Source organism: Mugil cephalus, chromosome 2 (assembly GCF_022458985.1).
Source record: "Mugil cephalus isolate CIBA_MC_2020 chromosome 2, CIBA_Mcephalus_1.1, whole genome shotgun sequence".
Classification (NCBI taxonomy): domain Eukaryota; kingdom Metazoa; phylum Chordata; class Actinopteri; order Mugiliformes; family Mugilidae; genus Mugil; species Mugil cephalus.
Genome location: NC_061771.1, coordinates 22583373 through 22598623, shown reverse-complemented (window position 1 = coordinate 22598623; position 15251 = coordinate 22583373). Strand labels below are relative to the sequence as shown.

General features: G+C 44.5%; 1 protein-coding gene across 21 annotated transcripts in view; it reads left to right on the top strand.

Annotated features, from left to right (window-relative positions):
- The window catches only part of ptprdb (protein tyrosine phosphatase receptor type Db), a 162839-nt gene that overhangs the window by 50185 nt on the left and 97403 nt on the right, over window positions 1–15251 (top strand). The window contains exon 1 of one of the 21 annotated variants that reach the window (XM_047577696.1): window positions 11569–11741. The exons of the other annotated variants lie outside the window; for them this stretch is intronic. The gene's annotated coding sequence lies outside the window, so the exon portion shown is untranslated. Of the gene's footprint in view, window positions 1–11568; window positions 11742–15251 lie in introns of those variants that run through there. 21 annotated transcript variants of the gene reach the window in all.

Here is a 15251-nt window from a genome sequence, read left to right as displayed (position 1 = left end):
GTTTTTGGTTGTTTTTTTCTTCTTGTGCTGTTTTTATTTTGTTTTTCTCTTGATTTTTTGTTTTTTGGCTGTGTCGTTGGTCGTTGGCTGTGGTGTTCGGCGGAGCGGCCGTTGTGTCCGGTGGTGTGTTCCTGCTATCAACTGCTAGCGCTGTCCATGTCCCCTGAGCTGCCCGGAGCGAGGCCGAAGTGCTTTGGATGCCAGGCTGAGATTCCCGCTAAACCTCCGAAGACGTCCTTTGGATGCCGGGCTGGTGTTGGCGGTAGAGGAGCGGAGAAGGAGCTTGGGGTCAGCAGTGCCGTCTGTCCTTAAGGGGATCGTGAGGTCTTCGGAAGCATGATTGATGGACTGTGTGCGCTTGATGGGACCCACAGGGAGTGTGGGAGAAGCGCTTTGGAGACCTGGCTTATAGGACCACGGTACATCTGTGCCTGGATTCAGACTCTACGGGCAGACGTGCTCCATTTGAATTTACATCCCTCCCTCACAAGTACAAGTACAAGGAGACACCATTCGACACAATCCATGCTGCTTTTGTTATGCAACTGGTCAAACGGCCAAACACCTCGGACACTGTTTTTGCCAACTTGTACATAGGCCTAATGCTAATTCTGTAAATTTTTTGGTTACATAGTTTATTTTTTTTTTATTCAATTTCATTTATTTCATCTTTCTTGTATTTTTTATGAGTGTTTACTTTTTTGTGCAACAAAGTTACAGTGATAAAGTAATTTCCCTTGTGGATCATTAAAGTCTGTCTAAGTCTAAGTGTGGGTCTAAGTAGGTGTCAGATCTGCTCGGGTGAGTGTCGATGACGTCAACTATGGCGCAGACTTTTCGAGATCGGTTTGTGGTTAGACAACACAAGGTTTATCTTTTTTTTCACAGTATGTTTGGAAGAGATAGCTTGATAAAGTTGTTTTATTTATAATTTTTCATTTTCAGCAAAACACAAAAAATACAATTACTGTACATTATTCATAAAAAATGCATATATAATATAATATAATAAAAAGTATAAAATAATTTGAGTTCAATCCATTCATTTCTATAGTAGGCGCAAACAGATTCAAGACGTTCTACCCTGAAAAAGATTAACTAAAAATACAGCTTTTATCAATTTATCCAAAGAATAAAAGGACAAAACAAAACCGATAAGTAGCTCTGCTTTGATAACAGCCGCTAACTGCTAACCTCCTTCCGCTTCTTCCTGTTGTCCAACCAATTTTAAAACACGACGTCAACATCCCTTACATTGCAACGTCATCTGGATGCGCCGGATACTAACCCGAGCAGATCTGGTACCTAAAACATAAATAACATTGGCTGTCTTGTGACAATGCAATTTTCTCCTGGGAAGCTTTAGGTTTCAGTACATCCCACCCATTCAGTTTGGAATCTGGTGAATTTGGAGGCCAGGCCAGCAGCTTTTGCTGTTTTTCGTTGTTTTCTTTGTTGTTCTTAACACTGTGTGTGTGCCTGTGTCAGGCTGCTACTATCAAGAAGTGTCATTGCTATGGGGTGGGGGGTGTCTGGTCTGGTCTGGTCTGGTCTGGTCTAGGTGGGTGGTGCATGTCTAAATAACATCCACATGAATGCCAAGTCCAAAATTTTCCCAGCGGGACATGTACTTCCCTTCCTGTCAAACCACTTTTGGCCCTGTCTCCTTTCATCACTGCACCCATTTCATCAGTTCATTTAAAAGTAATGTTATCCATAACCATTCAATTTTCGCTGTGTTTATACTGTAGACTGAAATGGTAATGGAGATATCGACTGCGGAGTGATTGTGCCCAGGCCATTGTGCTGAGTGGTTCGATGGAGAGGGGAGGATGACGGGAGGCCCGTCTATCTATGGTATTACATACAGCGAGGAAGGCCTGGGAAAGAGAGGCCCCCTGAAAGCCACAACCTTAAATACCAGGCCTTAGCACGCACAAATTTAAAAACACAACGCGGAAACACACACGGAGAGATACACACTCAAACTGTGGATTAGGATGGGGATTATGGAAGCATAGCTGTAAAACAGGCAGAGACAGATCAGCGTCATACTTCATGAACACACACTGTGGACTGAGTGTACATACAGTATGACAGATTTACTCCGAGGTGGATGATGAGTCGGGTTCATGCGCCATGAACACGCTTTAAGCTTAAATAAGAGGACAGTTCAATAGTGCAGCAAGGAAGCCTTAGCAATCAATTGTTGAACTAGAAGGACAAAGACAGTAGTTAAGTGCTAGAGATTTCCTGGTTGAGTCACGAAGCTTTTAATAATGTTCACAATGTTATATGTCCAGCAGTGAGATATACATTTGAGCGCCTGAAATTCTGGCGCTTTATCCAGATTAATACAGTAAGTAAAAGGGAGGAGAGGGAAACCCTGACGTTGACCCTGACAATAGAAAAACAGATGACCATGGTGAAATGAGAAAAATAATGGAAAATTTCATTTTTTTAAGCATGGTGCTTGATGATCACTACAGAGAGGGGTAAGAGGTTGAAGAATGAAGTTTTGATGGCTCTGCCCACGTCAGCTCCTGCCCGCAAAGTTGGCATGTTGCCTTAATTTACCCCATGGGGAGGAAACATGTGCAAAAAGAATTATTCACTCAAACTAGAGAGAAACATCAGGGTCAAGCGTTCACTTGGGTATTAGGCAGTAATACCGCTCCTCTCCATTCAATCGCAAATTCTCTTTGATCAGTCCGCTCTGTTCTGATTGAGCTTTGTTCATGATGAATATTCACCATTATTTTACTGCTGTTATTCTGAATACTGCCATATATTAAACTCTGATCACAATAGTCTCCACAATGGCTGAAGGACTTTTTAGCTAGCCGTGAACTAAATTGTAAAGATGAACGCGGTGAACGCACTCAGTCATGAGAAATTAAGAGGGACTAGTTTGCTGTTCCACCTCTTATCTCATTAGCTTGAACAAGTCAAAGTGATTTTGTGTGTGAATTGTCATTTTAACCTCCTGAGACCCTGTGTCCTCCTATGGGGATGTCAAATTTTAGGTTTTGTTGCAGCTTATGCGTTTAAACCCATTGTCCTCATTTGTGGATGCTTTAGTTTAGTGGTAGCATAGGTTTAGCAACTTTTGCTAATTAGCAAGTACTTGTTTGAAGACGTTGGGACAGTTCTGTCATTGCACAGCCATGTTCAGGTATTAAAATAAACTGTTTTACATTTTGTCACACACTGGTGCCTTCTTTATAATATAAATAATGAAATTATGCTTAATTTTTAGACGTCTCAGGTCCTACTCATTCCTCATTCCCTGAAGAAACTAAAAATGCATACCAAATAAAAGCCTGAGAGACCATATATAGCAGGAGCAGTGCATAGTGAGACGATGAGGACGTTTCTGCAGGATCATGGAATATGCGGCGCTGTTTGTAAATTTGCGCATGATAAAATCGACATTCAATTTTTCCTACATTTAAATTTAACATTTAGATTTAACATTTGTACTCATCATTTAACATTTAGATTTAACATTTATACTCATCATTTACATTTAGATTTAACATTTACTATTTTGATTTAACATTTAACATTTAGATTTAACATTTATATTTAACATTGATATTTAACATTTACATTTAACATTTAACATTTATTGTTATCATTTATATTTAGATTTAACATTTACCTTTAGTAAAAAAGTGACTTTGAAACGTTCACACCTAGTGAATTTTAGTATTTTAGAGCTAGGAATATAGGAAATATTGCATGTTCATTTTAACATTGAACAGCGCCCCATAATGGAGTTACATGAAGACATGGAACGAAGTACAATACAAGGGACTGGACATAAAGTCTGCAAGCTTAGGCAGACAATACAAAAACAGTGAAAACAGTGCAGACAACAAGAGACAAGCATACAGACAGTGCAAAACACTTGCAGGACAACGTTCTTATAAAATAACATGACATAGGGTACAAAGATGAGGATGGACAACATGAGCACTCACTGAAGCCTTAGCTTCATTTCAAAACCGAATACACGATTCATCACTATATAAAATGTGCACTATACTGTGTGTGTGTTATGGCCGGGGCTGGTCACAGCTCAGTCATGGTGGAGCAATAGCCATATGTTGACTGATCGCCTCAATCTGTGGCCCTCTACACTTTGGCCCTGCCGCATCAGGCATGTCTTGGACACCAGACATCTGCCATCAGCATGCAGCTCCGCGGAGGTCCGTGGCTCCTGTGATCCCATCTTCTCCACAACTGTCATGAAATAATGAATCTCTTCTTCGCTTCCTTTTATATGCACTCTGCATATTTCCGCCTGGCCTCCTTAGACTCTCCCCTGTTACCCTCCTCCTCCTCCTACACATTTCTCCTCTCGTCTTTCAGTATGCTGAAATTTATAACTAGCAATTTGTCAATCTCTCCTGCTATCACACACACACACATGCACACACAGGCACACGCAGAGTTATCCAAACCGCAAAAGCTGCTGTGGTGTATAATGACAGATAATTGGCTATTGTGGGTTAGCCCTCGGCAGCAGGAACCAATCACAGTGACAGTCGCTTCTCCATGACCCGTGTGTGTGTGTGTCTCTGTGCGTGCGTGCATGCATGCACTCACGCAAGCCTGAGTATCTGTGTGCGCGTGAGGCGCTGATAGTATTTTATTTTGCCGTCGTGCTTTCGTTGCTTTGTGTGTTGAAGTAATTGCCAGTCGAGTGTGTACAGGATGTAACTGACAGCTTGCTTTATAGTTCATAGCCATTGTTGCATTTATGTAAACATAACTGTGGTGTGCGCATTTGTGTGTGTGTGCATTTGTGTGGAATATGAATATCAATTGCTGTTGAGCGTTTTTTTTTTTTTTCAAATTCCAGTGTGTGTCTATGTAATGCACGGAAACGCGTAGAGACTGTATGCAGGTACAACATCCTGATTTGATCCAAATTGTCATTTTAGTGCCTCTCAGCCTCTCATTTTACATTCTCAGGGCTTATAACACCCACTGTGAGAATTCACAGCTCCCCACACTGCAGCCTCGCTCTCCACCTTCAGTGCTGTGACCATTTGTCCCCTCATTTTGAGCCAGCATCCGCGGTAAATGACCTGCCTTGCTAGCCATTTGTGCGGAAACCTGTTGTCTCCGGGTACGCCAAACATCATAATAATGGCTTTCTTTTTGTGTGCCACACCGGCGATGCCTTTGATACAGGCCGTGGCTGTGATGCTGGTGGAGGATGTCTCACTCTTTTTCATTGCATCCCTTTATCGTTCAGTCATTTATTCCTCTCTCCTGTATTCCGTCTCTCTTTTCCCACCACTTCCTCTTCTTGTTTTTTTTTTCCCTCCCCTCCTGCCTCTGTGTGTGTGTGTGTGTGTGTGTGTGTGTTTGCACCAATTCTCATTTCCGCTCTTTCAATAGTAGGCTGTCCTCATCCAGCCCATGCACACAGACTAAATGAGATCCTGTGTGCTTGCGCGTGTGTGCACGTAGCTCTGAAAATCGGATCTTTCCTGTATACACGCGGCCCGTGAGAAAAAATGCGAGCGCTTGCGCGCACGTGCAGAGGAAGACTTGTTTACTTCATCATATCAGTCAGCTCAATATTCCCGAATGCAATTTCCTCGATGTGAAAAGAGCAGGCCGGGTGTACATCATTCCATACTCCCTTCTTAGTGTTCAATAACAGCTTCTTTAGAAACCGCCGCTCCTCTCGCTGTGTTCTCCTTCTCATTTTCTGTCACTCTCTTTGTTTGTTTTCATTCCCTTTTACCCACGGAAACACAAACTTGCATGTGTGCGCGCACAATCTGCAGAGTCACACCTGCCTGCTTTTCATAAAAACTGTCTCCGGTGTGTGATTAAAGTCCACATCCTGGCACGCTACCGGAGTGTTTTCTTTGCGACGCCGCTCAACACCAGACTATTACATGTAATTCAGACTGGCTCACCTGGAGTCGCCTGTGCTGTGCTTGTAGAAATTGATTCTAGTCAAAAAGATTTTTTACAGTTGTGCATACTGTAAATTGGATTTCTGCAGTGGCTGAGATAAATGAATCAATTAAAGCATGCTCCAAAAATCTCTTAATAAGCTGTTCTGAACAGCTAAGCCAGAGGAGAATTGACACTGTCAGGGTAAAATCGACGTGTTTCAAGCAATAAAAGTGATCAATACCCAAATACCAAAGATATCCTAAAAGGAAAGGTGGACGCGGAACCTCCTTTATCTACATCGTAACTCAGGATACAGATAACGATGCAGCTTTTCACGTGTGCGCAATGAACCAGTCAGCAGCCGCTCCCCTGGCATCCCTCTCGCTGTTCGCGCTCTCCTTGTTAGCTGCATTAGTGTCTCCCTCTATGAAATTATAGTTGTAATTGTCCAGGTGCAACGACGGGAAGTGGCATCTCCAATACCAGCCAAGTCACTAATGGTTAGCAGCCCACTACAGCCTCTGATGTCTGGGCAGGAAATAGACGACTGGAGCATCGGCAAATGCCAAAGCTCTGCCTGAAGGAAGGAAGTGATATTGATATTGCAGAGTGTGTAATCTCATTGCACGTTCACATTCATGCAGCGCCGTTTTCGCGTGTCTGTCATCGGTCTGCTATCGCTTCTTGTGACAGTCTTAGGTTTCAGATTCTTATACAGTTCTGTCCACGAGGCATCTGATTGATTGTACATGCATCGCACAGTGCAAGCCCATGTATACAGCAAGATGTCATTATATTATTTTTTCAGCAGCAAGAACGCTGAGTCCTGCGGAAGACTGCATGTCCAATCCTTGTTTGTAATAAGATGCTTGCCTGCCACACGTGCACCACTGTGTTTCTTGGAAATCTGAATTGCTTTATTCCGGAAAGTTGTTTCACTTCGCTTACGGTGCCTAAAAAACTGCAGAGCACTGTACAGTATATGTGTGTGTGAAGGAGGATTGCAAAGTGTGTGTTAGTTAGGGTAGGGGTCAGTTGTATGTGGGGGGCATTAATCATTAAGGTTCACTGACTGAGCTGTGCGTTTGTGTCTGTGCGAGTAGTGGAAGTGGGTGGTGGCACCGGGACTCTCTATGAAGCCGAGATTAGAGGCAATTATTGAAATGTCATGGCTTTAATGGGCCTCCACTCCGCGCCCCTCTCATAAGTCACGGCTTGAACTTTGAAACGGATGAAACGGGAACGTTTGTCGAGAAGCTGCGCGTTCGATTTTTTTTTTTCTTTTTATCGATGCTGTTCGGTTTAGTATGCTGCTGTCCTTTAATCTATTGCAGCCCTTGTTTCAGTTTAAAAAGATGCGTGCTTGTCAATCGCAAGGGGAAGTAATAAAAAAATAACGATGATTGCTTTCCATTTAGAGCAGGTCTTCCACTTCCTGTTCCGGTTCCGGTTCCGGTTTGTGAGGCGTCACGGTTCGCTGGCACACCTAAATGGAATGGAACCATCATTAATACTATCGGCTGCACCTACCTACCACCTTTCCCTTGTTACATCTGCTTTAGGAGACGTGCACAGTCACCATGGTAACTATTTGACTCCTGATCCTGTTCAAACTCAAGTTTCATCTTTTCAGCAGCAACTCAAAACATTATTTTAACTAGCGAATGTTCACTGGTCTGGTCCAGCGCACTAAAGTTTAAGCCATCTTGAGTTTCCACTATAGGTCAGGGGTCTTCAATGTTTTTCGGGCCAAGAACCCCCGGCTATTGTTGTTTTTTGAGTTTTTTGAGTGAATCTATGTGGTGGGTTCTGGCCTAGGTGGGTGTTACGTGTCTAAGTAACATCCACATGAATGAATGCCAGGTCCAAAAGTTTCCCAGCAGAACAATGTATTGTCACCACATGATCAATGATATTTACTTCTCCTGTCAGTGGTCATAATCTTACGCCTGTTGTTGTATGTTGTGCTACTTAGATCGATTTTTGTGGAAGATACGAACACGTTCGCCCCCAGTTATGGTGGCTCCCACTGCAACACGTGCTGAAAAGTACATTTCATTACAAAAAAAGCCCGAACCCAATCATCAAAGGCAAGCGTCCATACTACGTGGTTCCTCATAGTATGGACTCTTTGCAAAAGTAAAACGGTTCACCACAGCAGCAAAACCGCAACGCACGAGCACCTCGTCAGACAGCATTTTTGTTGGTTGGTGGTCGGCATCTGCTATATTTCAAACAAGAGCTCAGCGATAATGGTTAGTATGGCAGCGCTGCTTTTCCAGTGCATTTTGGAAGCAGTTTGGTTTTGCACACACAGTCCTAGAAAGCTAAACAATGTGGATTTCCATTTATGTTGCATTTGCCAGATTGCTTTGCAATTCCTGCCTTGCACAAGACACTGAAGTAAAATCAAACATTCATACTATCACACTATCTGCACCTTGAATATCACCAGAGAAAGGTTTCCTGTTTCAACGTTTCATGTTCGCTTTTCAAAAGCATATTATGAGAAAATGTTTTCTGACAGACGTTGTGACAAGTTAACCAAGGGCCTGATTGACTGCTCAAAAAGAGAAGAAAACAGTTGTCGGATTGATCAAAAAAGGATTGTTTTTAGTCGCTGCCCTACTGTGTTCCCATCAGATGCAGTTGTTGCGCATCATTGATCCAGCCTTCCCTTTGTTGTAAGGCTACAGATGAATTATGGAGACGTTTACTTTGTAGCAATTAGCCAGATCCGTATTGTGTGATCATGACTTGATGAAGTTTACGCGACGTTTTTATTGCCTCAATTTAGCAGTTTAAAGACGGCAATAACGAATGACAGCCTGTATTGTTCTCCGCTAAAAATTTAATGACGGATATATTTTACATTATTCATCACTCGCACTGTTTATAGAACATCAGGGCCTCTGAATCAGACGTATTGCAGACGGTGTGATTGGAACGCGGGATTGAATCCATAAGCGAGCAGGGCAATTTCTGTTAAAATCGAGTGGTCTGAATTGATTTTCTTTAAAATCCCATGCTGCAGCAGCCCGGAGTATTTCAGTAAGTCTACTCTGTTACCTTGCTAAAGACTATATCGCCTATAAAGTAGAGACCTAGTTTAAAATCTTGCCCAGATCTATGTTTCCGTGGAGGCTTTGCAAACGCTGACGTGCCAAGCTGGGCTGATAAACTCTGCTCAGGAAATGCAGAGTTCATGCGTGACATGAAAAAAAAAAAAAAAAAAAAAAACAATAAAATTGAAAACGGATAAATTAGTTTGGTCGACAGTAGGACGCCTGCAGGGATCGCGTGAACGCGCGTGTCGACAGTCACGCGTTTTCACACACAGGAAGCGCCCATGCGTATACACACGCGCCAGATATTGAGCTCGTAAATCCATACATATTTATTAGAGGATCGCTTGAATATTTAATCAAGAGCTTTGAATAGTGGTATGGATGCGTGTTGACTGAGGGAGGGCACGGGGTGAAGCACGACGAAAGCAAACCAAATTATATGCTACTTAGTTTGGAACATGGCGCTCGCAGCTCACTGCGTGTGCATCGGGGAGAACTTGTGCCATGTGCGCGCCGTGTCACGAGGCCCCGTCAAGCGCAGCTCCAGATTCGATTTTAGTGAGTGAAGTTATCTTGATAGCCACCAAGCCCCTTATCTCTTATGTGGTGAGTTATTATCTTTTTGAGAGTCTGAGTGCACAACTTCACTGTGTGTGTGTGTGTGTGTGCGTGAGTGATCATTCACATTTGTGTGTGTGTGTGTGTGTCCGACCCAGCCTGAGGTTATGTTTTCTTGTACCCACTGAGCTGATGAGTTTCTGCAACAAAAGCACGTTTTTGCTCTTCCATCTCATTTACATTGTGCTGATGGGAATCTGCTGAACCACTGATTGTGTTTTGGAGTTCTAGGTCAGCACACCCGGATAGGTTTGTGTGTGTGTGTGTGTGTGCGCGCGCGTGTGTTGCATGCGTGTGCTTTAAGACCGAGCGGTGGCCTTAAAGGCTGTCTCGCCTCCTCTCTCCGTCTTTTGCTGACTCGTCGGTCTGTTTGTCGACTCTTTTTTACCTCTTTACATTTACAGCCGCTCATCACGTCGCTGAAAAAGGCACGGTGCGTGCCAGTGTTTTGAGGTTGAGCATTTGCTGTGGCTGGTAATGATGAAAAGCATATTGGTTTTAGCTTTTTGGGTAGAAGTGGTTGCAACACGATGATACCAGCATGAAAAACTTGTTAAGAACGGTTAAAAAAGAAAAAGACAGCTGACAACAAAAAGTTGCTCAGTTGCACATAAAAAACACTAATTAGACCACTAAAAAAAAAAAAAAAAAAAAAGGTATAAGAAATAATAAAAAATATATACATGTAATATAAAATCAATAAAGAAATAATAAAATAAAACTAAATAATGAAATAAATAAAATAAGAAGATGGAAATATACAATATACACACAGCAATAGCATGTGAATGTGGAGCAATGGATCCCATTCACACAACCACTCATAGTGCACCATATTGTTCTAAGCCATAGGTCTTCAACCGGGTCCGCGAAGGCATATATATTTATAAATAGCACTAGGCCAAGTTTAATATATTACACATATATTAGGTAGGGGGTCCCTGCTTAATCTCTCCATCAGTTTGGGGTCCTTGGCCTGAAAAACGCTGAAGGCCCCTGGTCTAGTTTTGGAGCAGCCAGAGCTGTGGACGGTATAAGAGCAAGGTATATTAATATATATAATTCTATAAAATAAAACCACAAACACGCTGTAGCCAGCTTAGCCAGAAAGCACTGTTTGGAAACGGTTGCCCTGAGCACAGGCAGAATGCGAGTTCATCAACCGGTTGCTGGAGATAAGATAAAACTGTCCACAGATTTTGTGCACTTGCCCTTTTCTAATCTCTGAAGCCCCAACATTATCACGGAGGGACTATTGACAAAAAGTCAACAGAGATTTAATCTAAAAAAAAAAGAAATAAAAAGAAAAAAGAGAAAAAAGGAAAAAAAAATAATAAATCACAAACTGATTGAAGAATAATATTTCCAGAGGAGTGAAATGATTAGCGCTCATTTTCACATCCACTTAATGGCATCTCATTTAATTATGTGGCATATCATAGCCCACAGCTGATAGGGCTGAATTCTCCAGACGAATCGGGCCCGATTTGAAGTCGAGTGCGCTGACGAATAAATCCTTTGTTGATTTTATATTTTATATATCTAAGCCAAAAATACGTGGGCTGCTGCTGGTCTTCTTATCCATCCATCCAATGAGTAGTCCCCTCCACTCACCCACTCGTCTACCGGGACAATTTCTTCTCTCACCGGGCGAGGGAGAAATCGCTCTGTGAAATAGACTGAACTCCAACAAATATATATGTATGTGTATATTATGCATATACGTCGCAACCACTGCGCGCGGGGTCTGCACCTTTAAACGTGCCCCAACTTCACTCCAGCCACCACGCCGAGGGGGACTTACCAAGCAGCTACCTTACCGAGTCATACACCGGGTAGGAAATTATTGGAGCGAGAGCGAGAGAGAGGGAGAGAGAGAGAGAAAGAGAGGGGAGGGAGGGAGGGAGAGACAGAGAGAGAGAGAGAGAGAGAGAGAGAGAGAGAGAGAGAGAGAGAGAGAGAGGGAGCAGACGCACGGCGCTGGATTATTTGGGCAGAGCGGCTGCAGCCACGGTGGATGCTATACCGGCAGGCGACGGACGGACAGCTTGAATCTTTACACGCTGCGAGTTTCTTTTTTTTTCTTCTTCTTCCAACGACGCCGCCGCCGAGCAGGACGCTGATATGGTGAGCGCGTCTCTTCTAAACGTGTGTGTGCGTCCCTGTTCCCCCCTTTTCTGTCGCCGCAACTTCTCGCCGCGGCGCGTCCCAGCCCGAAGCGCCCGCAGCCGCGCATCTCCTCAGCCGCGTCGGTGCGCATCCGTCTCTCCTCCGGTCCGACGCACACACACACGACTGACACCGACATGTCTGCGCCCTCTCACGGCGTGGGCACTTAGTTGTTTCCTGGGTGGGTGTCGCAGGTGGTCGCCTCGGCTTTGAATTGGCACAAAACCGGGGGGCTTGGGGGGTGATGGGATGTGATGTTTGCTGTGATGTTTACCCAAATTCAGGACGATTCAGGAGCGTGTCGTGGCCAGTCAGCTGTGAGTTCTCATCGATATCAATTGAGCCTACTTGTCATTTATTATTATTATTATTATTATTCTAACAGTATGTTATTCGCATAAGAGCTCGGTGGGTGCAGTGTGTGATCTTAAAATTCTGCCACAGACACGTTAATACAGTGTTAATCAGGAGACTGAATTGCATTCCTGTCAAATTTGAATATTTCTTTTTGCTTTCAGGCAGCTCTTGAAGTGGTTTTTAAAAAATGCTGATGAGAGATTAAGGAGGCTGTTAAACCGCTTTTTATTTTTTAATTTTTTCACTGGGGTTTTGGTGTCCCCCTCCCTACCCCCCCTTTCCAAACATGCTTAGAGGTATTTTCTCACGACTGAACCCATGGCACAGAGCAGGCTGGACGGACGGTTAAAAGGTGCGTGCAGACACAATAGCACTTGTCAGTGGCTGTCAGTCAGTTCTGAGTGGGCTGGCTGCGAACTGATGCAGAACTGCGTGGACATGTTGGAGTCCACCAGTGGAGGTGGATTCACTCCGCCAGCCTGATCACAGTCTAAAACGTTCAATGATATCTCTGTCCGCCGATACATTTAGATATATATACACGATCCACCTGTGACATGTAATGATTGCACACAGTTTGCCTGCAATTATATTTCTCTTTAGGGCACGGCCATAACTCAGTGACTACATAATGGGCTGTAATGTGCTGATGTGTGTGTGTTTGACAGCAGTCAGCAGTCTTGCTCAAACACTGTCTATGACAGCATTACGGACCTCGCTCGCTTCCAAATCAATCATGCAAGTACTTTAACAGCAATTAGGCTTGAGTGTGTGAGAGAGAGCGGCATGTGTGTGGGTGAGTGGGAGAGAGGCACCCCCTGCTTTTCTTCGCTGCAGTTAATGCATACGGTTTCTCTGCTCCAGTAATCCAAATTAAGTAGGAAAATCCTGCACGTTGGGTGAGAGCTAGTATTCAGGGTGAAGCTCTGTGTAATTTTCGCTGAGATGACTAGATGTTAAATAAATTAACATAACATTTAAAGAGGTTATGATGTTTTCCTGGACTAAATGCGAACGTCGTATTACCCCTCCAGAGAGAGAAACTGACAAAATTGGTATTTGATGTATAAAAAAAATGCTTCTTCAGCTCTCTGCGTGGATACTTTTGGGGCGCGTTAGGAACTTGCAACCTGTTTCACGACCACAGTCTGCTACTCTCAGGTCAGAGGTGCCTTGTCACATGTCAGCCTGTGGATGAACAAGTTTACTCCAGCTGATCCTCCACTCTGTGTGTGTCTGTGTGTGTGCACACATGCACATGCGTGCCACTGCAGCTGTTCCACCTCTCAGAGAGATTAAGTTTCACAAGATGTGATGGATGCCAGTGTCTGCAGAGCCAGCTGTGAGTGAGTGAGGGAGTGAGTGAGTGAGTGAGTGTGTGTTTTTGCACACAGGTTGTTTGTCAGCGCATTGCCGCGTTTCTCTGCGCACAAGTGCGTGAATCGGATGCGTGCGTGTCGTAAATGCCTGCCCGGAAGGTTGGGTCAGGTTAGGAGAGGTGATGTTAAAGTCGGGGATGTTATGAGTCGGTTGGTAATTATAGGGACGGTGCATTCGGTTCCCACAGCCCGGGCCAACGGAGTCTAAACTAGGAAGACGTGTGCAGGTCAGTAGATTGCTGCTTGAGTCAACCAGTCACGAAAATATGTATACACAGAAGAGAGGAGGCAGGTTTGATCTCTTCAAAACCTCTTTTGCGTCCCACCTTTGAGTCATTATCGGCCGGCTAGGTAGAAGAGTGTCAAGGCGAGCGCGCCTGTAATTTCCGCCCCACTTACTTATTTTAACGGACGTTTCTCAAACTGTGTACGTGAAGGCTTTCAAAGAGGCTGTTTTGAGGGACAGCCTTGTGGTGGAGAGAAACAGTGAGAGGCAGCAGGAGGGGGGGCCACGGTTAGCCAGCATCCAGCCTGCGTTGCCGCTTGCAACAGTAACAGGATGAGAAGCCGGGACGAGTGGAAGGGGTGGATGAGCAGCTGAGAGTAGTGGAAGAGGCGCAGCGATGCTATTGATCTACCTGGCAGTCAGAGTCGGAGTCGGGTGGGGGGGGCAGCTTCCAATCTATTCCGGCTCTCCCTATCATCTGTCTGTCAGAGCGCCCGTGTCTCAGCCTTCCTGTCTTCTTCTGTCTGATATCTAGATTGCCCCCCGCAGCCTCCACCCGACGCTCTCACTTTCCAAGATTCCAGCCTAATCGATAATAGATATCTCTGTCATCTCTCCGTGTTGTTTGTTTGTTCTCGGCCCGCTCCAGTCGTCCGCGCGTCGCCGCCTTTTCGCCGCCTTTTCGCCGCCTTTTCGCTGCCTTTTCGCCCCCCTGTCACTCACCCCTCATTTGCATTCTTTCCGTTTTCGTCCGTCCATCACGCGATCCCGCCCACATACAGGCTGTGAATTGGTAATTAATAGCGGAGACATCTTCACCTGTGGAGAGGGCCATATGGTGAGATATTAAAAATTCAACTTAAGACTTTGCCTCGCTTCGTCTGTTCTCCGCTCGGGCGGGTTTGTTTCTCCCCGCTCGCGCGGCTCCCCCTTTTTCTCTGCGTTCCTCTTTTGCTCTCGCCCCGTCTCTGCTTTTTCTCATAAACAGATTCTTCATAGTTCCCTGTTTTTCATTTTTGTTAATCAAAGCTTTGTAGCGGCAGAACATAGCAAACAAACTTCTTTTTTTTTTTCTTTTTCGCTCACGGACATTTTTAGCCGCGTTCTGCTTATTATTCCATCACAGAGACGCGCTGGCATCAGATTTCCATATTTATTACATATGGGCTGTGTGTGGGGACGTAGAGGGTCGGAAGGAGGGGGACGGGGGGGTATAACACATAGGGTCTGGGGAGATCGGATCTTAAAAAAAAAGAAAAAAGAAAGATATTCAGAGAGTGTGTGAAATAGACACAGCCAGAGAGTGACAGAGACAGAGTCTGCGGTCGGGGCGATCCCTTCCCTTCTCAGCCCCCCCACCACCACCACCTCCCCCTCCTCTGTGTTCCAATCACAGGGAGACACTCTGAAGGAGCCAGGCAGAACCACAACAATTCCATTTTCCAACCACACTTACACACACACACACACACACACACACACTCAAAAAAATCGCACTCAAAAAAT